This window comes from Megascapheus bottae, chromosome 26 (assembly GCF_031878675.1).
Source record: "Megascapheus bottae isolate mThoBot1 chromosome 26, mThoBot2.hap1, whole genome shotgun sequence".
Lineage (NCBI taxonomy): Eukaryota > Metazoa > Chordata > Mammalia > Rodentia > Geomyidae > Megascapheus > Megascapheus bottae.
The window spans coordinates 19,007,596-19,033,438 of NC_143534.1; the positions used below are offsets into that span (position 1 = coordinate 19,007,596).

Here is a 25,843-nt window from a genome sequence, read left to right on the forward strand (position 1 = left end):
TTTGCAGATCACACACCTATAAATTTGGGACACAGAATTTTTAAAGATCTCTTAGGAGCCAATAATAAAAGCAAAAATGTGCAAAAAATATCTGAATAGATATTGCTCCTGGTTAGTCTACCCATCAGTGGGGAAGCACAATAGATTAATGAGCTGCAAGAGTGAGAGCTGGGAGATGAGAGTTGCTGTTAATGGGTAATGTAAGGACTCGTTTTTAGCCTGAGTGACTCTATCTTAGCCTGAGTGACTCCATCTTATTTGGACAACCATTTTGTTAGGTATGCAAAAGTACAAACTGACCTTGCCTAAAAAAGGAAAACCAAACCAAAACTTCTCATTTAAGTTCAAACCAACCTGATGATGAAAAAACAAAAAAATTACTTACAAAACAGTTTCAAAAACCAGTCACTTTTCAATAACAAGGTCCAGTTACAAGGTCGGGACAGGCCAGGTGGAGACATCCAATCAGTAAAAGCACATATGTAACTGCATAATTTATAACCAATCAGCCTTTAGCAGCTACATTGCTGTGGTAAGCTTGGCCTATAAAAGTTAGCCTGTGAAAAGTTAGCTTGTGAGGCTGGGAGGGGTCGTTCTCTTTTCATAGAGATAGCCCTGACCCGTCAGTGTAATTCTTGATGCTGGGCATGAACTAAAACTTTGCTTAACTTTTTGTCAGCTTTCTGTCAGTCTTGTTCCTTTGATCAAGGACCCCACTATTGGGGAATACCCTGATAGGTATGGAGTTATTTCTTTCTTTCTTTTTTTTTGTCATACTGGGAATTGAACTGAGGGCCTCATACTTGATAGGCAAGTGCTATATCACCTGAGCTATGTCCCCTGGTTTTTCACTTTTTAAACTTCATTTTCAGACAAGGTCTCACATTTATACTTGGGCTAGCTGAGGGCTGTGATTACCTTCTAAATGGGCTGTGATCCTCAACCTTCTAAGGAACTGTTACTATAGTCAGAAATTTTTGGCTTCATGAAAGTGCTTTACAATTGTGATGATGGTTGCAGGGCTCTGAGTGAACAGTTTCTGTTACATTGTATGGTATATGAATTATATCTGAATAAAGCAAAAGATGGTAAACGAATAAATGAGGTAATATGTGGGAATATACTTTGAGTTATTTGAGAAGAGTCTGTTATTATTTTAGTTTGACTGTGAGTCCTTTAAATAGTAGTAAGATGACTTAAATATTTTTCCTTGCTTGTAGGCCTGCGATTTTTATGCTATGACTCAACTTTATAAGGCTGTAACTCCATAGTATAAAATATTAAAAATGTTGAAACATAAAATGAAAACTTTGGTCTACTATTTTTAATAGGATTTTATGAATCACGTAATTAGCAATAAGTAGAATATGTCATTAATTAAGTTTAGAATCATAACATTTTAGAGCTAGAAAGAACTTCAGAAGTCATTTATTCTAAAGGTGCTCATTTTGTTGTGTAAGAGAGCAGTGTCCTATATGTTAAAATATCTTATATCACAGAATTGAGTAGGTTCTAGGACTTAGTCTTCTTTCTCTTGACTTGTTTGGGTCCTGTTAATAGTGTTAGAACTAATAATATCAGTAGCAGATACTTAAATGCTTTCTCTGTTCTACGCACCCTATTAAGTTCTTGATTTACCAGCATGATAACTTAAGATAATGTTTTTTTATCTATATATGTTTTCATGCTTTAGTATATATTTTAATATTAATATTCTTAGTGAAATGGTTTTAACTTGTTGATCCTTTTACAGTGATGCTTTTTGTTATTTGTGGCAAGAACGTTTTGTAGAACTTGTAAATGTAGTACAATATTAACTGTAACCTTCATACTGTACATTATGTCTCTAGTCTTATCTCGCCTACATGTCCAATTATCAGTGTTTCTGCATCTTTCCTCTGCTCCTGGTCAACACTATTTTATTTTCTCTGTATGTATGCAATATTTTTTCCTTTCATATATTAGTGAGATGGTGCTTGGCATTAGGTCCTCCAGGTACATCTGTACTATAGCAAATCATAGCATTTCCTTAAAAAAATGTGATGACTGTATTAATGCTACTCTTGTCTGTTTCCAACTAGGACTGACACTTAGGATCCCTGGTCTCCTAGACTAGTAATAGTGTGCTTCCACTTTGAACCTCTAAGTAATGCTCCCTACCCACCCATACACATTTTAAGGATTTAGAAGGTATTTGCCAACACTTTAAAACTAATACTGCTTCTTCTTGCTGAAGTATCTTGTGTTTTTTGCCCATGACAGATATTTTTAACCCAATCATAGAGGATGTACATATCTTGAGGCCATCTCTAAAGATAATGCAAGGATACATGTTTCAGCTGCTCTCCAGTGTTGCTATGTGTGGGAACTTGAATTAAAACATATGTGGAGTTGGATGAAAGGGAATTCCCTCGCTGTACTTTATTTAGCAAAGGATGTGGGAGTAGTATTGAAAGAGGGAGGACAATAACTAGCATGTGAGTGTTTATGCACACCAGGATTTTATCAGATCTGTTTGTTATCAAGAGCTAAATGTTTTTAAAATCCTATTTTTAAAAAGTAGGAGACAATAGAATGTAATGTTCATCAGATTTGTTTGAAAACCAAGTGTTGGAGCAATGGAAAACTCAGAGGGAAAGTTTTGACTATATAGTATATGTAAGAGCTATTCACAATGAAAAGTCCATATCCTTGGGAGAAAATGATTTATTTTCCACAGGAACTCTCTTACTGTAGTAGAAACATTCACTCTATGCATATAGGTTTATAAAACTTACATGGACTGGCCTAATTTTGAAATGACACACAGTTTACATTATTTCTCTAGGAAAAAAATGGTTAAAAAGCTGTCATATAATTTAAATTTCCTTTTGTTTTTTTTTCTTTAGCCATTTAGGTGCTACTTGGAGCTTTTTATTATTTATTTTTGCTGAAATTCTCCCCGCCCCCCCCCCGTGTTTATGTGGCTACAGGCGTTATTTTTCTAAACTGTTCTGTATGAAAGGTGTGATTCCATGATTGTAAGGGAAATTTTTTTCTTGACCAGATCTCAAAAACAAATACAGAAATATTTTTAACAAATTGGCTTTCAAAATGCTTATTCTTAAGAGTTAAAGCTCTTGTCTGTGAAGTCTATTATAGTATATTTTATATATCACAGAAGCAGGAAGCATGAAACAACATGAAAATTATTACAAATGGAAAGTACATGATTGGCATGGTTTTACTATTAGAATGGAATGCAGAAAGTAAACAATAAAACAATGAAAGGACAAAATGGCAAGCTTTTAAAAATACTCTGATAAGAGCTCACCATCATCAGCACTAGCAGCTATTGTTAACATTAAAAGTATTCAATTTTTTCAAGCAGCAAAGAGCTGTGAAGGCCAGTTCCTTTGCAAAAAAATAAATTTAAAGAGTTTTCTTTTATTTAATAAATTAAACTCCAGGAAGCAACTCTTAAATTCTTCTATCTATATAACATACGAAGTTAGTATCTTTGACCTCCATCTCCGTTTCGGTGTAAATGCCTTCAGCTTACAAGTAACAAAGGGCCCAATAGAAGATAGCTCAGTGATATGTCATTTAACTAGAAGATCTGGTTTTATACTTGGTTTGTGTTAGCAACTAACGGTGATCATCAGACTGGTCTTGTCTTTCAATTCTCTAATCCTGGCATTAGTTACCTTCTATCCTAAGACTTTCTTACTCTTGGTGTCAATATGGAAGCTTTTGTTGTTTCATTTTTCTATCAAAGTCCTCACGTTTGTAGGAAAAGATATGTGTCATGCTTCATCTGAAGACATTTTTAGAAGCCTCTTAGAAGACTTCACTGGCCAAAATTGCAACTAATATCCATTTCTAAGTGGTGGGGGCGGGGGAGGGGGTGTATAGAAATACTGTGTTTGGCTTAGCCTAGTTGAGATTCCCTAGTTTCTTATATTAGTCAGGCAACAGTGTCGGACACTAACAGTACTGAAAATACTAAAAGACATCTAAAAAAAAGACATCTATACATTGTCTTTGGGACTGGAGATGTCTAGTGCACCTAACAATACTGTAGAGCATGTTCTCTGTGTGACTTGCTTCTGGGAAGAGGATGAAGAGAGGAGGAACATGTATCACTGCTCTCTAGAAGCCAAGGGTCAGCATTACTGGTTCTTTGGTGGCCTTCTGCTATAGAAATGCGTGCTCATAGATCTGCGGCTCTATTTTTCTTTAAAAAATGTGAGTGAATCATTTCGATTGTATGCTTCCTAAAATAGAAGTTTCATAAAATAGTCACTTTCTTCATGAGGAAGCAACTGTGTTTTGGTAGATGAGCACTTTGACACTTTCTGGTCCCCTTTCCTAGTGTATTAGTCAGGATTCCTTGGAGAAAATGATGGATTGACAGATCATGAAAGAGCAGGAGTGGAGTGAGAGACTTTGCTTTTTTTAACAAATAACTCGAATGACTGGGAATTGAGAGGTCTGAAATGTATAGGACAAACTTGACCTTGGTAGTCTATGTGGTGCCATGGTTTTGTATTTTTATGGCTCTTAATAATGATTTTACTAGTTAGAATGACTACTGGTAAAGGACTAATATGCTAGTTTTCCTAGGTGCAAAAAGCATGTAATGTGTGTTATAGAGAAAATACATGTGTTAAGGTAAGCTTCATTCAGGCTTGATTCACATTTCTGTTAAATGTTTGTGGATCAACAGAATATGTTTAATAAGGCATGTTGAACAGAAACATCTAAAATAAGGAATGTTTGGTTGATGAAAATGCATCCGGAAGCTCCTAGAAACCTGGCCCTGTATCCACTGGGAACAGTTTGGTACACAGTAGGCCGCTGGTATTGTTGGGTGGATGCCTTAAGGGACTACTGTTAAAGGAAAACTTCATGCTTAGGCTGCAGAGTTTAGAACTATACTGCAGATTTGCACTTTATCTCTTTAATTAAGTCACTTTTTCTCACCTTATGGGTCCCATTTGTTTGGGGGGAAGCATAGTTTTGTTTTCAAGGACAAATAAACACAACTGACAATAAAGCAAGAACTGATTGAGAGCTTCTTCACATACCTATATGGAAATTTAATTTTTTTGTTTTTGGAATTTCTCTTGATTTAAAAAAATATTACTTTTTGATCATATTTGGTTAGACCGTGTAGTGAAACAAAGTAGGCTTTTGTATTCACTAATTTGCTGTTGATGTTTACTTTATAGACCTGTTTGTGAATAATGAGAGCCAATTACAATTTTGCCTTGTGTTTGAACTTTTTAGAAGTTAAATAGCAATTTAACTTAATTTAATTTCAGATTGTATAGAATAAACTTCCAAAACCTTTACATTGATTTTACAAATTAGATGAAACAATCAAACCATTATTGAAATTGACTGATCTTTCTATATGATATCTCCCCTTACATGGATAGGAAGCTGCCACATTAAACTGTGAATTTCTTCTAGTAAAGGAGCCAACAAAATAATGTTTGTTTCTTGACTTCATTTATGTATAGAAGATAATTTTGAATCAGAGTTAAAGGAAATTTCTAAAAGTTATTTGATCTAGACAAAAAGTCATGGTTTATAGAGTAATAATATATATGTAAAATACCTTTTTCCATCTCTTTTTATTAAATTGATATCATCAAGACAGTCATAAGCAGCAGCAGCAGTGTTGGACATTTCTTCTGTTATACTTTTGGCAGGGGGCTGGGCATGGTTTGAGAGTGAGGTGTCTGTTGTAGTAGTTACAGAGATGGGCCAGCAGTTTGTCAGACTTAACCACATGTTGACAATTGGCTTCACTGCCTATATCTCTCACATATGGCTGTATGGGATCATGGCAGACGCTAAAACTAAATCACAAATAAGTGCCAGTTATTTTTAATACAACCAGAAAAATCACTGGAAGATGAAAAGTCTAAGACAGTTGGTAAATGGAGTACAAACTTGGGTAAAAATTTGGGCTGTCTCAAGTAAAGTGGCCCACATGGATTTTATCTAGCTGTGTGCCCTTCCCAAATCCCCTAACATCAAGCTCTTAGTTACTATTCATGAAAAGGGCTGTGTCCTCAATCTAATATACACTTGTTTATGATAATTTAGTAATTTTCACAGCATTGGGCACACAGAAAAGAATGTGGAACATTTGTCCAGTTTTACTCATTGTGACATTTTTTTCCCTTTTCTGGAATATTTTCTATTCATCTTAAAATCTACTAAATTTTGCATGCCTTCACTTTTAAATTGAAGATAATAGTCATTATAAACTATGCAATTATTGTCACTTAAATTAGTTCTTTTGTTATCTTACTACAAATACCATTCAGTAATTGAAATGAAAGTGGTTTTATACACATCTAATAAAAGTAGATTAGCTGAATATGATTCTAATATGACTTTATATTCTATTTACAGAGTTAATTGTAAAGATGTACTATATAAATGACTACATGAACCTTGAGAAATTGGTAAGTGGCAAGCATTTTTTGAAGAGATATTTCTGGAACATTAAGTAATTAGTTCTTATAGGTACTTTCAAAGTATGCAATGAAATGTAACTGACTTTAGTGATTCCCCCCCTCCTCTCTCTCTCCTCTCTCTCTCTCTCTCTCTCTCTCTCTCTCTCTCTCTCTCTCTCTCTCTCTCTCTCTCTCTCTCTCTCTCTCTCTCTCTCTCTCTCTCTCTCTCTCTCTCTCTCTCCCTCTCTCTCTTTCTCTCATTGTCATAGAGCTTGAACTCAGAGCCTGGGTGCTATTCCTGAGCTTTTTTGCTCAAGCCTAGAACTCTATCACTTTGAGCCACAATGCTACTTCCAGTTTTCTAAGGGTTAATTGGAGATAAGTGTCTCATGGACTATCCCGCCTAGGCTGGGTTCAAACTGTGGTCCTCAGATTTCAGCCTCCTGAGTAGCTAGGATTTCAGGTGTAAGCCACTAGTGCCGGGCTATTTTCTCTTAAAACAGTAGTAGAAATATGTTCACTGAATTTTTACTAATATTCAATAATCATATTTTCCATGGAATTTTAGGTTTATTTTCTATAATAAATGTAGTAAATATATGTGAATAGGACATAGAAATGAAGTATAGTCCCAGTTTACAGTATTTGAATTATTCAATGCAATATTCTTGCATATCCCAAGAATTGTAAAAATGATGTGAATATTAAAAATAAGTAAAATCTAAAAGAAGTCTATATTTTGTTCATAGTACTATATCATTTTTTCAGTTTCTTAGTTTTTGTGTCATGATTTTGTAAAATATTAGTTTTAGGGGTAACTGAAGATATACAGAAACTCTGGAAAATCTAAAACAAGTTTATCTAAATCACAGTAAGTGTTAACTGGTTTGATTATAATTTAGAAGTACCTTTTCTATTTAATGGTTAAAAAAATCAAAATTAGTAATGCTATTAAAAATTCTAGACTCTAATGCAGTAGAAATGTAAAGAAATAGATGGCCCAGAGGTTTTGTTTTTCAGGTTGAAGATATGGATTTCAGGTTCTTGAGGTCATGAGTGTCTGTGTCTACTTGTGCTTTTGTTTCAGGCTTTCTCTTTGATTCCTATAAAACTTGTGTGTTCTATGGGTTTTTTTTTTTTTGCAGTATTGCCTATGAATGCAACAGGACTTTTAGATGGTTTCCAGTGCATTTCCTTATTTCCTTCCCCCCACCTTAATTTAATTAATTTTGCTGTAAAGTGATGTACAGAGGAGTTTCCATTACATAAGTAAGGAGTACATTTCTTGTTGAACACTGGTATCCCCTCCCTCATTTTTCTCTTACTACCCCTCCCCTTTTCCCCATGCCCCCAGAAAGTTGTGAAGTTCATTTCCAACCTAGTATGGCTGTTGCATTTTTAACCCTTTGTCCTTATTTCATCATTTTTGTTATTCCCTTTCCCTTTCCTAAATCAGATAAATGTATTCTTTATTACTTCTTTTTCTTCTTGCTAGTGTACTGTTTACAGACAGAAAAAGGCAAGGATGGGACTCAGTAGTTCAGATATTATTCGTGTAGCTTGTCACACCTACTTGAACATCTAGGTCAAATGACGTGGTTGACCTATAGTTAGTATGAATCAGACAGAGATCAGTTACATAGTCATTTCTGTGACTGAGCTAAAATAATACAGAATTAATTGCTGTCAGATAATAGATTATCAGTTTCCAAAAGAGTCTCTAGCATAAATTTCAATAAATATTAAAACACTATAAGAAGGGAGAGTGCTATAATTTGCTGAAATTATTATATAACTTCTAATTTGTAAAAGTAAAATAGCTGTGCTGGCATTATGAATTATTGACTGCTTCTATTGCCAACTTTAGTAAATTTAGTTAAATTACATAAAAGGAAATACAATATGATGAAAGGACATAGACGTTTAAAACAACAAGCTTACCTCTGAATGATTCTGGCAGGACAATTGTCAGTTTGGAGAATTTTGTTTTGCTTCATAACCTTTATTTAAAATTGGTGGTACAGTATTATCAGTATTATATTAATCAATTAAAAATTTTATCAGGATGATATATAGAGTGATTACAGTTACATTCATAAGGTTGTGAGTATATTACTGTGTGAACATTGTTACCCCTTCCCATGTTTTTCTCCCACTTTCTTTCCCTCCACCCCTCCCAACTTATAAGGTTAGTTTTCAACATATTGTCTTGTGAATATCCTTGTCACACTGATTTTACCCTTTGTCCTTTGCCTCATCATCTTGTTATTCCCTTTCCCTTACCTGATTCAAGTAAATGTATATACAGTACACCAGGTACCAAAGTCAGATATAGCAGCAACAGGGGACAAACCATAAGGGGAAAACAACAAAAACAAAGAAAACATAAAAGAGTAAAGAAATAACTTCACATAGTACATTAAAACAACAACCACAAGGCTAAATCTCTTGTTTCCCTATCCACCTATATGTCCATATGCATATAGCTTTTGAGCTACTGCAATCCTCTGGTAGGAAAATCCTAGAAGCATACTAATTATTACAAAGGAAACCAGAGAGTATATATTTCTTTGAGTCTGGCTTATTTTACTCAATAAGATTTTTTTCCAAGTCTTTCCATTTCCTTACAAATGGGGTGATGTCATTCTTTCTGACAGCAGTGTAGAATTCCATTATATATATATATATATAATATATATATATATATATACCACATCTTCTTTTTTCATATATTTTTATTGCAATTAATAGAAGGGTTACATTATATTCACCAGATAGAAGGTGCATTACATCACAAACATTAATACCATTTCTCATGTCTTGGTCCCTATTTCCCTCCCCCTACCCTCCACCCCTCATCTTGTTTTCCCCCCTTCCATATCGTATTTCACATAACCAAATAAACATATATGCAATATATCGGATAACAAGGTAAAATACTGTGGCAACATGAGATAACCAAGGGACAGCAAAAGAGATGAGAGATAACATAGTACATTAAGGACAACTACCAACCACATCTTCTTGATCCATTCATCTACTAAGGGGCATCTGGGTTGGTTCCATATCTTAACTGTGGTAAACGATACTGCAATGAACATGATTGTGCTGGTAAGTTTAGTATGGCCTTCTTTCTGAACATTTGGGTATATGCCCAAGAGTGGGATTGCAGGCTTATAGAAGAACTCTATGTTTAGTCTTTTGGGGAATCACACTTTCCAGAGTGGTTGAATGAGTTTACACTCCCACCAACAGTATAGTAGTGATCCCTTCAGGCCACATCCCCTCCAGCATCTGTTGTTACTAGATTTCTTGATCATGGCCATTCTAACTGGGGTGAGGTGGAATCTTAGAGTTGTTTCGATTTGCATTTCTCTTATGACCAGAGATGTTAAGCATTTCTCATGTGTCTATTGGACATTCTTCTTTCTTCTTCAGAGAAGTCTCTCTTATGTCTTTAGCCTACCTTTTAATGGGATGGTTATTTTTTTTGAGGATTTGTTTTTGAGAGATTCAGTTTTTTGCGCTATGGGTATATTTTAGATATGAGGCCCTTGTCTGTTGTATGGCTAGTGAAAATCTCCCGTTCTGTGGGCTTTATAGCTATGTCCTTTGCCATATAGAAGCTCTGTAGTTTTAGATACAGCTTATAGTTGTTGAAGTTATTAAAACATTTAGAAAGTTATTTATTCAAACTTGGTTTCTGACAGTTTCGACTTGGTGGAAACAAATACTTGCTGCCATTCACTTTTCTCTCTTTATTCTCCTCAATAAATATCTATTTTGTTTTTCTCAGTAAATATGAAAGCCATTTAGTAGTTTAGAGGGGACTTCAGTTGAATGAAGCTACTGACATAAATAGGAAAGAATGAGTCATTTTAAGAAAAAAATGAAGTAAAGATTTTAATAAATAATTTTGTTAGTGGTAGAAAGTATTTCCAATATTTATTGATATTTTCTTTTCATCAGAAGTTTAGGTGCAAAAAAGTTGTATTCATTTCAATTCTCAAGAAGATAATAGGACAATTTGTGACAAGAGAAAAAATAAAGAGTAAGACAAAACTAGCCTCCACATTAGACTCATAATAGGAGTTCAAAACCAGGGATCTTTTACTTCTGTTTTCTACATGGGGAACAGGAAATGTTTCTCTCTTTTTCTATTTCTCTGTACTTTAACCCTACTAAAATAAATACTAATTAAAACTTTAAAAGGAAAGGAGTTTAAAAGTTTCTACAGAATCAGATGAATCCATAAAACACTGCCTGCCAGAAGAAGTCTAATATTCTGTAAACAAATATAGCAGATATCTAATATTCATTAACATAAAGTTCATAGTTAACTGCATTCAATCAAACATTGACAGATAACAAAGCAGGGGGAAAATAAATTAATAAAAATGACCCTGAAATGATACAAGTGATGAAATTAGCAAACAAACAGTATAGTTATATGATTCATATATAGAAACTTAATTAAGAAAACCTTGGAGATATAAAAATAGTGAAGCATCTAAAAAATTTAAAAATAGGGTTATATAAAACTTGTATAGTGAGGGTTAGAGTTGGAGAGTTCAATATGCCTCTGTGTATGCAGTGGAGCAAGGAAGAATATATATGTGTTTATCTCTACCATGAGCTTACTAACTAATTTGACCTTTAGAGAATGTTCCACTTAACAAGAGAAGAATATACACACTTTTCAAGTGCACGTGGAAATTTCCCCAAGGTAGACTAACACATAAGTACAAAAGACAAATCTAATTAAATTAAAGATGATGGAAATTATGCAAGCTATGTCTTCTAACCACACAAAAAATGAAATTAGAACTAGCACTGGAAAAATATTGGGAAAATTGTCAGTCCTTACAATCAAACCACATACTTGTGACTAATACATTTGTCATAACAAAAACAAGCCACACATGGAAGTTAGAAGACGTTTTGAAGTTTGAAGGAAAACTTTTTAAAAAGTAAGATGCAACTACACAAGTATTCAACTCGCAGTGCACATATTAGAAAAGAAAACAGATAAAAGATAAATGATAAAAAAAATCCGTGTAAGACCAAAAGAACAAATTGAAACTTAAAAAAGTAAAAAGAAAATAAGCAAGAGTAAAAATCAATGAAATATAATACAAATGCAGAGATAAGCAGTGAAACAAAATGTTTCTTTAAAAAATGCACAAGGCTCTGGTTTAATGAAGAAAAGTAAAGCTACCTCACATTACTAACTATCCAAATTCATAGAGCAGACATCACTACAGCTGCTACAGAACTTAAGTAACAGAAAGACTTGGCACTGGTGGTGGCTCACTTCTGTAAACCTAGCTACTCAGGAGGCTGAGTCTGAGGATGGCAGTTGAAATCAGCCGAACAAGAAAGTCTGTCAGAGTCTTACCTCCAGTTAACCACCAAAAAGCAGGAAATGGAGCTGTGGTTCAGGTGGTAGGGATAGTGCCCAGACCCTGAGTTCAAGCCCCAGGACCCTACAAAAACCAAACAACCACACATAGAAAGTATATTACAAACATCTTTTAGAAACAATTTGAGGGTCTGGGAGTGGTAGAGTTTTTGTCTAACATGCATGAAGCTCTGGGGTTCAGTTCCTCAGTACCGTATACACAGAAAAAGCCGGAAATGGTGCTGTGGCTCAAGTAGGAGAGTGCTAGCCTTGAGAAAGCTCAAAGATAATGTCCAGGCTCTCAGGCTCCAGGATTGGCAAAAAGAAGAGAAAGAGGAGGAGGAACAGGAGGAGGAGGAGGAGCAGGAGGAGGAGGAGGAGGAAGAAAAGAAAGAAAGAAATTTGACAACTTTGATGAAATGAATAAATTTCTTGAAAGACAAAGAACTGAAACTGACTCTAGAAGAAATATGAGGTTTAAATGGCACTAAATGTATATTAAAGTATATTCCTACTTAAAACCCCCACATAAAAAACATGAAAACAAAAAAACAACAAAACATCAATTCTGTATATGTTTTACCTGGTGAGTTCTATCAAACACTTAAAGCAGAATGGAGGAAAAAAGAACACACCTTAGTTCATTTTAGGTGACAGCATTATGCTAATACTACAAGCAGATAAATAGTAAAAGAAGGAAAAATTGTAAGCAAGTCTGTAGGAAGTCAAACCCAGGAAAAGTTATAAGGTGAGTTTATTGAAGAGTTGCTTTAGCGCCAGAAGTTCACCACTATAAGTTACACCATTAACAAGAAAAAGAAAAAAAGTGTTACAATTCTACCAATACTTAGAGAAAAATCGTTGAGGTAAGTTCAACAATCGCCTTTATGACAAAAACTCTCAGGAGACTAGAAATAGAAGAGTACTTTCTCAACTGATAGGAGAGGTGTGCACCAAACCTCCAGCTTAAATCTCATTTTTTTAATGCCAAAAGGCTGAATGAATTCTTCCTAAGGTGTGAGCAGTAGAAGTATGCTTGCCTTTCCTATGTCGATTTGATTTTTAAGGAAGACTACCCTAATGTAAGGTAAGTAGGTGGCAAGAAGAAACTAGTTACATACAATTTAGAAGTTAAAAATCAAATATTCATTATTTGTAGATACCATGATCATGTACAGAGAAAAACTGAGTAATCTCTAAAAGCACTAGAATTATATTTAAATTAGCAAGATTATCAGACACCAAGTGCATGTGCAAAATCAGTTGGAGGTGTACTTTTTAGTAATAGAAAACTAGAAATTGAAATTTAAAATATATGTGAAAATACAAAGGTCTAGAAAAGTAAGACAACAATTCAATGAAAAAAGAAGACAAAGGAAGATGACAATATTGGAGAATATATGCTATTAATGAATTTCAAGACATTCACTTAAGTTACGTGTTTGAGGCAGTGTAGGCGTAAGGGTAGACATATATGTTGGTGGAACAAAATGCAGAATCCAAAAACCATGCCTCTATTGATTTTTGAAACTGGTGTCAAGGTGTTTCAATGAGGAAATGTCCATATGTAGAAAATTAACCTCAGTCTTTACTTCCACATTCAAAAATAACTTGAAAGAAAACATGGACCTATATATAAAAAACTAAAACTATAAAAGTTTAAGATGAAATCACGGGAGAAAATATTCATGTACTTGGGAGTAGGCAAGGACTTGCTGTTATTAAAGCCTGAAAATTTTGATAAATGAGATACCATAAAAATTTAAAACTTACATTCTTCAAAAGACATTGTTAAGAAGAGAAAAGGCATTATTTAAAATCTGTTCACAGTACATGTACCTGGCAAACGACCTATGTCCAAAATTGTGTATGTGCATCCGTGTGTCCATCATGGGGCTTGAACTCTGGGCCTGGGCACTGTCCCTGAGCTTTTCAGCTCAAGGCTATCACTCAACCACTTGAGCCACAGTGCCACTTCCAGAATATTTTTTTAATGGTAAAATGTCCTGCTGGGCTAATTCAACTCAGGAGTGAGCAGCCTGAAGTATTTTTTTTAAACTCTCGTATTAATAAGAAGATGAACTGCTCCAAAAATAGGTACACAAGTAGTAAATGGCCAGTATATCAAAGAAAAAAAGTGTTTACTATAATTAGACATCAGAAAGATTCAAATCCATAGAATAACCAGATATAATTGCACATTCATTAGAATTACTAAGCTTGTAAGTTTTTAAAGGGCAAGGATTGCCTAAGATGTGAACTAAATGGAACTTTTTAATATTGCTGATGGTAATGTACAATAACAAAACAATAAGAAAATTTAAACAATAGCAGGGTTGTACATGGACTTACACGTAAATGTTTATACAGGTGGAATATCCCTTCTATGAAAATTTGGGGACCAGAAGTGTTTCAGATTTTAAACTATTTTCAAATATTTGTATAGGGTTCATCAGTCCAGCACCACCACCCTGAAAAATCCAGTATCTAAACAGCTCCAAAATATAAAATTTTGGAAGTTTTAAAGTTGAAACAAAGCACAAATTCTGACTAGAGTTGCTAGTAAACTAGCAATATGGCATATATGTAACAAGCTCTAAATAGAAAGAACATATTACTAGTACCTCAGAGAACCCCCCTCCCAGGACCTTCCCAGTTTAGAAAAGGCCCTGTCATTCTTCTATGTAAAATATGAAGCTTCTAGAACATCATGTTAGTATTCAAAAAGTTTTGAATGTGTTCAGGTGCCCATGGCTCAAGATTGTAATCTTATTCAGGAGGCTGTAATCTGGGGGATTACAGTTGAGGCCACAAGTGGAAATTCACCAAATTCTATCTTCAAAATAACCAGCAAAAAAGTAGGGTGGATATGTAGCTGAAGTGGTAGAGTACCAGTTTATTAAACATAATGGCTCTTAGTTTCAAATCCCAGTACTGCAAAAATAAAAATTAAAAACCAATTTTGAATTTGGAACTCTGGAATTGTGGAATGTTAGATTAGGACTTTCCAACAACTAACAAACAAATGTCCATTAACTAAAAAATTAAAAAATAGATTGTGATAATGTCTGTGAAATGGAATACTAAGCAGTTAAAGAAGACAAAGTAGGTATGTGTTATGCTGAGTAAAGCCAATTGCACAACAAGGTTCATTGCACCACTATTTACCATAGCAAAGTTATAGAACCATCTCAGATGCTCCTCAGTAAATGATTGGATCAAGACGTAGTACTTATATACAATGGAATTCCATGCTGACATCAGAAAGAATGACATTGTCCCATTTGTAAGGAAATGAAAAGATTTGGAAAAAATCATATTAAGTGAACTGGCTCTCCAGGATCGCTGGCTCAGGGTCAGCCTTTTGGCAAGAGTCTCAGTTTGGCTTGCGTTTTCCTCCCATGGAGGCAGAAAAACCTTTCTTCTAGTTGCATGTTTTTCTTTGTGACCATAACAAACCATTCAACTTTTCAAGGGTCTTAAACTGGATCTATTAAATAAAGAAGTTGACTCTCTTTTAAGTCTTAACTAAAATTCCATGACTGGTCTAGAGATAGTACTAGAGGTAGCATAGAGATTTCCACTAGACTGTGTTTTTTTTTTAAATTTTCTATTTCATTAAGCAATGAAACAAGCTTAATTTCATTTTGTGAAGTTGAGAATAATAAATCATTGATCTTACTTTTTTGAATATGGAGGACTAGAAAAAGGAATTGTTTGTGACCCTGGTATTTATGCTGACTTCATATTAGGTAAGTGGCACAAGTAATAGTTGATTGTGCCATTTGTAACACCTGCAAGTAATCTAGTCCTACAATGACTCAGAGGAATGTGAACTCACCATTTTTTTTTCCTTGCAAAAGGGAAAAAATATTTGTCTACATTTCCAGAAGGTCTATCATCACCTTTTCCACTGGGAAGGTTATGGATGTGCCTTAAGCTTGAGGATGCTGGGAGGTGATCCCACTGTAGTAACAGATACCAGACTGCAGGTCACTTGGAGTATTCTTCATTGATAAGTTCTTGAGTGGTGAAAAGGCACTAAAGTCATGTTTCACAAGGAACCATAGAATGCTGCCTGAGCTCATTTCATGTCATAGGTTGAGCTGTGCATGCACACAAGAAGAATAGGCAGAGAAAATTTCCCAGGAATGAGCATGTCACAGTTACACAAGAAGTGGGACACAGCTTTGATTGAATGGGATCTATACAGCAGCTCTCGGCTGATTTTTTTTTTTTTTTGAGAAAGGCTTTGTTCTGGTCATATTCTGCAAGGGCCTGCCCAGCACAGAAGTGGTTGTGCAAAGCTGAGCACTAGTGGCTCATACCTGTAATCTGTTCTACTTAAGAGGATGAAATCTGAGGATTGTGGTTTGAAACCAGCATAGGAAAGTCTGTGAGATGCTTACCTCCAGTTAACTGCAGAAAACCAGAAATGAACTGTGTCTCAAAGTGATAGAATGCTAGTCTTGAGCAATAAAAGCTCAGGGAGAGAACCCAGGCCCTGTTTCACAAAAAAAAAAATCAAAAACAACAGCAAACCTTGTAGAACTAAGGATGTCAACTACTAGAAGAAAACTTGTCTCTTCGCAGGCGTAGTTGCTTCATATTAATGCGCCCATATCTTAGCATCTGGAAGAAAAAAAACACCTTAATCCTTGTTCTGTCCATATTCTAGAAATAAAACTGGTGTTGATGGATTGAATTTTTCTGTGCTGGGCACAAATCATGTCTAGACTTTTCATTGAAATTATGGGAAGATAGCTTTGAATCCATTACTGCTTTTATTAGTTTACAGAAAAGGGTTTTCTTGAATTTTAAATATATCTAAAGGGGATTGTACAACCTCTTATCACCATTGCGCTTTCCTCCTGTAGCTCTTTGAGATGGGGACTTCCTATTCAGCTCAGTGACCTGGCTAAGTTAGAGACTGCTTCTTAGCTTTCTTCTGTTGAAATGTTGGTGTCTTTTGTGATACTAGAAGCCTTTAATTTGTAAGTTAAACTTGTATATTAAAGAGACTCAGGCTGCTCCTGTCCTCCAGAGGACACAGCTTTTGTCCATGCTGGAGCCATAAGAGGACCACTGCTTGCTGTGTTTGGGGAGTTAATGTGAACCTTTGTGATCTACTTCATGCACACTTTGTTGGCTAGACTACTTGATCTGAAAGAAAAAGGAATGGTGTGGGATCAGAAAGTTAGTTATGGTGGTAAACTAGAAGGGAAATTAGAAGTACAGAAACTAGGACAGGATGTGCTGACAATGATGAGAAGTTTGGAAGAATCCAGGAGGAGATCTATTTATTTATTTATTTCGTCTATCCTGTCTTTTAATAGTATTAGTTTGAATTCAGACCCTTGAATTTGTTAAGCTGGCCCTCTACCACTTGAGCCATGTCTCAAACCCTCCCTTTTTGCTGTTTATTTTAGAAATGGAGTTTAGTGACCTTAGACTGTAATCAAGGGGAAAGGTTTCTGATTACAGCAATTCTTAAGACATTCGAACTAGTTGTTATGGTTTTAAGCAACCAACCCTAGGCCTTACGGAAGTCAAGGATTTGCCTTTCTGTGTGTGGCTGATTAAATGTAAATACATACAAATTTTAAGGGAAAAGGTAGTCTTTTATATAAAACTTGATTTATGGCTTCCTGGACTTTGAAACCCTCTGTGCTTTGATTTAATTCATTCAGTTGTTTTAAATCCTAATAAAATTGGAGGGGGCTTTTTCCTAAATATAAGCAGGTATTTTCACTATAGCAATTAAAGACATTATTAGGGAAATTATTGGAAGCAGGATATAATATAAAGTTAGAATAAAATTATTGAACAAAATAAGTTTTAGAAATTTGGATGCATTAAATGAAAACAAATTTTTCAGGTAATACTGAAAGTGACAAATCTTTCTAATGTAGCATTTTGTGTAAATATATTTTCTTTTAAAAACTATTTAGTTGAGCATGATGTCTAATGACTGTTAGCCTAGTAGAGAGACTAGAGATCCAGAAAACTGTGGTTCAAGGCCTGTCTGGTCTCAACCAATATTTGGGTATAGTGATGTAGGTTTGTCAACTAAACTGTATGCAAGACTAAGATCAGGAGGATTATAGTTCATAAGACTCATAAAGTTCATAAGACTCCATCTCAGTGAAAGAAGAAGCTGGGTGTAATTACACATGTCTATTATCTCTGTGGTGGAAAAGAAAAAAAGGAGTACTAAGGTCCAGATGCCAGTCTAGGCAAAAAACAAGACTCTGTCTCAAAAATAACCAGAACAAAAAAGGTCTGTCAGTGTAACTCAGTGGTAGAGCTTCTGACAAGCATATGTGAGTTCCTAAGTTCAGATCCCAAGTATGGCCAATTAAAAATGATTATTTATAGGAGATGCATGAATGTTTTTATCTTTTTTTTTATTGTCGGGGTAATGTATAGAGGTGTTACAGTTACATTTGCCAGATAGGAGATGCATTACTTCTGACAAATTGATATCCCTTTTCACGATTTTGTCCCCATTTTCCTCCTCCCACCCCTCTCAGTCATCTTTACTGGTTACTGGAAGCTCATGACTATAATTGTAGGGGACAGAGATGGAAAAGTTCATGGTTAACAGGTCAACCCTGACAAATGTTCACAAGTCCCCATCTTAACCATGTGTGAGGAATGCACAAGTAGCCTCCACTTGGGAGGCTAAGATTTAGAGAACTGAAGTACCAGGACAATCCTGGCAAGAAACTTTACAAGAAAAAAGTGAGCATAGTGGTATATGCCTGGTATCCCAACTATAGCAGAGGATCACAGTCCAGGTCAGCCCACGTGAACAGCACAAACTTATCTAAAACATAACCAGAGCAGAAACAGGCTAGGCTAGTGCTATGAGCCCAGTGGTCAAGCACCTTCCTGACAAGTGCACTGCCCTGAATTCAGCCCCTAGTTGATCATTAGAGATCAACTTCCCTGTGTCTGCCACCCTACCATTTTCCCAGGAATTTTGACTTCTAAATATTTACATGTAGCTAAAATGGAATTTTTGCTTATTTTTCAAATACCAGGCCATGTTGATTACATGTATATTTTAAGTATGCTCTTCTATTGCATTTGCAGCTTTAGAAATCCCTCAGTATTACTATAATAATAGACATTCATTGAGCCTACTGTGTGCTAGGCAGGATGCTTACTGTTTTTAATATTACATGGACTCAAAAATCTTTATAAAAATGAAGAAAATCCCACTTTCATTATACATCTGTTCCATTTAATTTCTAAAGCAATGTTTAATGTTCCTTAGTAAGACTTCAGAAGTCAACGTTTCCTTTTCTTCTTCTTCTTTTTTTTTTTTTGCTGGTACCAAGGCTTGAACTCAAAACTTAAGAGCTTTGAACTTAAAGTTTATAGCTTGTTTGCTCATGGCTTTCTTTCACTCTACCACTTAAGCCACATCTCCAGCATAACAATTAGAATTTTTTTAAGTTGATAAGAATATAGCCTACTCTTGTTTTGTCTTGCTTGTGCAGCTGGCCTTTATCAGCTCCCTGGAGTCAGGTGTATTGCTGGACCACGGCCTCAACTATGTGCCTCCTCAGTAGGTGTTATGTCCTTACTCAGGACACAGGGACAGGATTATATGAGTTGAAGGAAGTCTGATTTTGAAAGATGTCTTTCTTATGCCCTTGACCATTCCATTGTGAGGAACAAATTCTGCTGTGATGACAGCTCTTGGAATTTTTATGGTACTTGTTGGAAAGAGTGTGGTATCTGCTGAGTTAAGAGGGGGAAAAGTTATGTAGATTATATGTTTGAAGAATTAGGATAAAGATGTTTGCAATATTCTGTCATCAAGTAAAGAACTTTTAGTGAATGAGATAGCGGTCAGAAAAGTTGAAGTCCACTCTTGAAAAACCTCTTTACATTGTCACAGATGATAAGAATCCTGCCCACTTTATACCATTGGAGTGTTTAGATGATTACACTAAGTGTTTTATGCTATTGTTCAGTGCTATTGGAATGTACCTGAATTAGGTGCTCTTCGTACTTACTGTTTTCATCATTGTAGCTATTGTCAAGGCCTTTTGTAGTTTTCCTCTGTACTAAGGTCTCTGAGCCTGCATGTTTCTGTCTTTTAACACTTGAAAGATGTCACTATATTAAGGCACTGTTGTCTTTCAGAGTATAAGAGACACTATTGCTGAGTCATTTAACAGACATGGACAGCCTAATATGTATCACTCAGCTTTTTCTTCGTGCTGAATGCTAGAAAAGATCATTTACAACAAATCTTAAGGGGAGGAGAAAGTATCCTTTGAAGGTCCCAATAACTGTTAGTTCACTGCCAGCCATACATTAGTGTTTATACACACTTTAATCATTTGTCTTCAAGATTAGAAAAGTGGTAATGTCCATCCATTTGTTCAAGGACCTGTTAATAGAACAAGGTGTAGCTGCACTGATCAATGATCATGTTGTGTGGCCTTGGTTTCTTTCTGGTTAAGTCTTTTTAAAGAGTATTCAAGGAGGGCATAGTTGAAAAATACTTTTTAATTATCTTTAAGTGTGTAAAAAGTTGCCTTTTAACGAAGCAATTTGTGAAACAATGTACCTTGATCAACTTTCTCACACATCCCTCCCTCCCCATCCTTTCCCTCATTTTTAATTTTATAAGATATACATTTGATTTTTGGCTACATTTTTCCCCTTTGTTATTCCTCTACCCTTTCCCCTTGACCTCCCCTCACCCTTTTGCCAATGACCACTCCCTGGTATTTTATTTTGCTGATCTTTGCCTATGCCTTTCTAAGGAATTACATTAGTTGAATTCTCCCTTGAATCTGCTGTATTTCAATTAATACATTTGTGTATACTTGCATGCTATCAAATGTATTTACTTATAAGTTTATAAGCTCAGACTAAGGAGAAAAAATGCCCTGTCTCTGATCCACCATCTTGGATCCCTCCACTGGGTATGAGGTTTTATGTCTCGTAGACCAGCCTACAGACTGTGGGTGGCTGTGGAGAGCTATACCAGAGGTGAGTGGAGTGGAGCCTGTATTTGCTGCACTTCAGGGTCCACATGGGGAAGGGTAGCTCAACAGACGTCTGGCATATTATTTAGGTTTGTTTATTGCTTTCCTCCCTTCCATTTTCTGATATATAATATATATATATTTATATATAAATACGTATATATGTACATATAAATATATATCTTGTCAGTCTTGGGACTTGAACTCTGGGCCTGGGCATTGTCCCTGAGCTCTTCAGCTCAAGGCTATTGCCCTACCCCTTCCGCCATAGCACCTCTTCCAATTTTCGGATATTTTTCTAACCAAAATATAGTAGCAATTCAGAATCCCTTAGCTTCTTACAGTCCTAAGTCTGCCTGTCTGTGAGCTACTGCTACAGAAATTAGGTATCAGTTGTTCAAGACAATGAAGAAGCCTATGGTTTCACTCTCATTGTGTCACTTCTTGTTAAAAACAGTATGGCTGTTACTTGTACTTCAAAGAGATATTTTTGCTTTGGTTTTTATTGTTCCTCCTTCTGGATAGTTCACAAAAGCTAAGCTGTTTGCCTTTCTTTGGTAGTTTTTTTCATCATTTTTGTGTTTACTTTAACTTATTATTTACCTACTTTTTGTGCCAAACCATATCTGTCCAAAAGTTATACTGGTGAAAAAGCTAAATGTTTCTCTTAAAGGCATCTCTGAAATTCCATTCCATATTTAAACTTATGCAATTGGAAATAGCACTTCGTTCCATTGTATTTTGTTAACCCCATCCATGCCCTCATCATCCCAAGACCATGATTATTAGTTAATAATCTCTCAAAGGCACCTGCTCATGGAAACTGAATGTTTTCCTTTTCCGAGAGGTAGATGTGATAAGAATGCTTTGTTTTCATGAAATGCCAAGCAGAGTTCCTAAAATTGTCTTATATCTGCAGTGACATCTACTTTTCCAAAATTGCAACTAGAAATATTTTAACTGACTTGACTATAAACTACTCTTTATTTTTAAAAAAGTTTACAATCAGCTCAATAGTCTTTATGTCTGGTTTAAAATATTGAAGAAACTTTTACATAGTAGATAAAGTATGAAATAACATCATTTCTGATTCCATTTCATATTATTTCTTATGGAAAGAATGCTCTCCCCACAGACTTAAACGTAAGCCAGGGTTGAAATCTCTTTGTTTGGTCAACTAGGAGCCACTTTTCCTGCTTTTGCTGAGTTTGCCAACTACTCCATCTCCCCACCCTTTCTGATTCTTCACGTCTTTGGAATTTTTACTTTGGGCTGTGTTGGATAAGGCATTGATGTGATGCATATGTGGTAGTTAAAATTAAAAGCTAAAGGTTGTTTCCTCAAGTAGAATGATTCTATCATGTGAATTTATATTGCTCTGTATTTGTGTGTATGTGTGTGCATGCGTGCGTGCGTGTGTGTTTGTGTGTGTGTGTGTATCATGTGTATAAAATGTCTTTTTCAATTGCTCCCTTTCCTCTCCTGGCTCACATAGTGACATTACTGTGAGGCAGCAGGACTCCATTCATCACAGGCTCTAGGAAGAAGCCCAGAGATTGGAAAGGGTTACTGTTCACATTTCCTGTGTAGTTCCCTCTGATCTTACTGAGCTGTAATTCCTTTCTTGATGTTAAACATTCCCAGGCTCCTTTAACTTTTGGCCTGTTTGTATTGGCCAAGTTTGTCCCAGGTGATTATGTAGGCGAGCCTCCTGTTTTTATAAGGGTAGAAGTCACTCCTTCTCCATGAGATAGCCTACATACTTCTTCCTTTGCAGCCTTGAGAAGGAAGCCTTTTGGTTTAAAACAACAGAGCAGTAACATTACTTTTGAAATTTGTATTTAGCAACCAAAGTTATGATCAAATTAATGGTGTGGACTTTGGATATGCTGATTCTTGATTTAGTGAATTTCTAGTTAAATGAAACCTTATAGATCTCTTGAAGTGTCTATTTCTTCTAAAGATACATCAGAGAAACATTGATGTTTAGCTAAAATGACAATTTCTGATTCTTTCATAGTTTAGATTTATAGTTGAGCATTAGAGGAAATATCTATTTCCTACTTTTAAAACTATAGCCACTTGTTTTGGTTCTACTGTTTAAACATTTTGTGGTTGGAAAAGCATTTCTATTTTTTGCTTTTCCCCCTTAAAACAAGAACAGTATGCTCTGAAGCACAATAACATGTCTGCAGCTGTGTATGAATTGAGGTGGGTAGCTGTGCTAAATTGGGGTAGCTATACCATACCAGCTGACAGGTTTTTTAGACATAAGACTTTTGTTTTTCCTAGTGATCCTGGGATTTGAACTCAAGGCTTTACATTTGTTAGGTATTTTCGGCTTTAGATACACTTCTAGTTTTATTTGTTTTGGTTATTTTTGAGATAAGGTCTTGCTTTTGCTTTTTGTCTGGTCAGCCTTGACTATAACTCTTCTAGTTATGCTTCCTGCTGTAGCTGGTATGACTAGGGCCTAACACCACATCCATCAGAAACTGGGATCTCATTTTATTCAATTATGCAATTGCAGTTCTCCACTCTCAGCCTCCTATGTAGCTGGAATGATAGATATGACGCACCACACTGAACTTTTGGTTGAGTTGAGGTCCTGGGTCTTTTTATTTTTTTTTTTAGTTTTTCAACGGTTAAAGTCCTATGTGATCTGAGTTCAGATCAGAGAAATCCAGGTCGGTTTCTATTTATTAAAGCGTTTTTCCTAGTCCTGATATATACTGGATTTATGATTCTCTTAATGTCAGTAACTAGAATAGCTTACAGGTATGAGCCACTGTGGTTGGCTGAGATAAAATACTTTGAATGCCCCTTAATGACATGTAATGCAATTTTACTTGGAGATAGGTAGATAAATCTTGACATTCATTCTGTTTGAATCTTCAGAGAATCAACATGGATGGTTGCTATTTCTTATTCTCCTTTGGTTGTCCAGTATAATGCAGTTCACTTTACATAATAAGTCTTCAGTAATGGCTTGTTAAATGAATGCATGAATTGTACTGTCAAATTACTTTTGCAGGTTCTTTATTATTCCATATGGTAACAATATATGTAAATATGCTATAGTCACTCTTCTTGTAGCCTCTAATGTCGGATACTCCTTAAAATCCTTTTGTCATTAAGCAATTGGTTCCTTTATAGCTTTCTATAACCAAGTCCTTAGATGGTTTAGAGCTAAGGCTGACCCATAACACTGCCCTGTCACAGTTTAAAAAAATGCCATCTAATCATCCATTATGTAATTTATAGATGAGCTGTGAACATTTCTAAAACCAGTAAGCAAATCCATTGCTTCCTGAATAGAAAAACACATTTATCTCAAGGATTAAATATTCCTAGGAAAACCATTGGATAGTATTATCTGTCAATCAGCAAATGACAACTACCAATGCAAACAGAATCGTGCCTGGCATTGTGGGCATTCAAAGGGTGCGTGTAGTCTGATTCTTGCCATCTACTGTTTGACTCATCAAGCCAATTGGTAACCTCAATTTTATTAAATTTACTAATGTGTGAAATGAGAGGCTTGAGCAAGACTGGGGAAGTTTATGAGGGGGAAAATTCATTTGGGCTTGAATTAGAGTGGGGAAGATGTGTGAAGATTTGAATAGGGCACTGAACAGCAGTTGTCCACAAAAAAAGAGAGAGGACCATCTGGCATTTATAAATAAGGGGAGCAATTATCACATGGTTCCTGGTAGCCATGAAGAAAATAAACAACAACAACTTTAAGTGTGTGATGGAAACATTCTCCAACACTGACTCAGTTCTTCCTTACTTTGTTCTGGAGTGAAATTTTAGGGAATCTTCTGCTCAAGACTTACAGCAGTTCAGTAGGAAATCACACAAATAGCTGTGACAACTAAATATTTCCACAGAAAGGAAGGGATGGAAGAAGGGGGAAAAAAAGGAAGAAGAAAAGAAGATTGAAAAGTTACCATTCATGACTACAAAAAGGCCCCACAGCCCCAGTGGCAAGTTTAGCTGCTTACTGTCAAGCAATATTGTGGTGTGGATTCTAACTTAAAAGGAGATACTTCCAAATTCACTATTTTATGTTCATCTGTAAGCTCTGTAGTCACTAGAAGAGTTTAGTGACCTCTTAAAGGGTCTTTTATATTGAAGCAATTATTGTGTTAATAATGCAAATTATTTTAAGCCTAGTTTTAGGTTTTGTAAAGCACATTAAAGTTGAACAAAAATTATACTAAGATCCATTTACTATATTTACCTTTTAAAAATACTGTAAACGGTGTAATTTTAGAGCTGAACTTTGTCTCTGGTTTTCTTTTATTGTTTAAAGAAAAAATAACAAAGCAGCACAGAAATGAAACCAGATTTTCCAGCCCAGTAGAGATAGAATCTTAAGACAGCCTGCTGACTCTGTTTGCTAGTCTTTTGGCCAATGGCAGTGTATGTGACCCTAAGCATGTTTCTGAATGTCCACATGGGCTCAACTGTATGGATTGCTGCCACTGTGACAGTGAAGGAGAAACTCTTAACAGCTGGCTTCCCACACTGTGGTTTGTGAAGATCTAGACTTTCAAGATATTATCATGTGATTTACTATTTAAAAGGTTTGGTAGTCAACAAATTTTAGGCAAGTTGGGAACAGTCACAGTATAATATATTGGGATTTTGTTTAACCCAGTGTCTTCCAGTTTTTCTTGACCTTGCAAATTCCCACTCTTTCTTTTAACTTACTTCTTGTCTCCTTTTAATAATTTCATTAATATCTTATAGAATTATTAATATGAAGTCTTACACGTATCCACATGTATACATTATACACACACACACATTTTAGTTGCTCATGTGGCTTGGAATGATCGGGAATTCACCAGGGATAACAGGTGTTACCTCTGGGAGAAATGAAGGGTGAGGTAGAGGTAGAATGAGACATTCCCTTATTATTATAAATACTTCTGTTTTGTATGGCTTTTTTCCATGGATCTAAA

General features: G+C 35.4%; 1 protein-coding gene across 5 annotated transcripts in view; it reads left to right on the forward strand.

Annotated features, from left to right (window-relative positions):
- The window catches only part of Znf438 (zinc finger protein 438), a 126,250-nt gene that overhangs the window by 16,593 nt on the left and 83,814 nt on the right, over positions 1-25,843 (forward strand). For 4 of the 5 annotated variants that reach the window (XM_090319082.1, XM_090319080.1, XM_090319081.1 and 1 more), the window contains one exon: positions 6,412-6,464. The exons of the other annotated variant lie outside the window; for it this stretch is intronic. The gene's annotated coding sequence lies outside the window, so the exon portion shown is untranslated. The remainder of the gene's footprint in view (positions 1-6,411; positions 6,465-25,843) is intronic. 5 annotated transcript variants of the gene reach the window in all.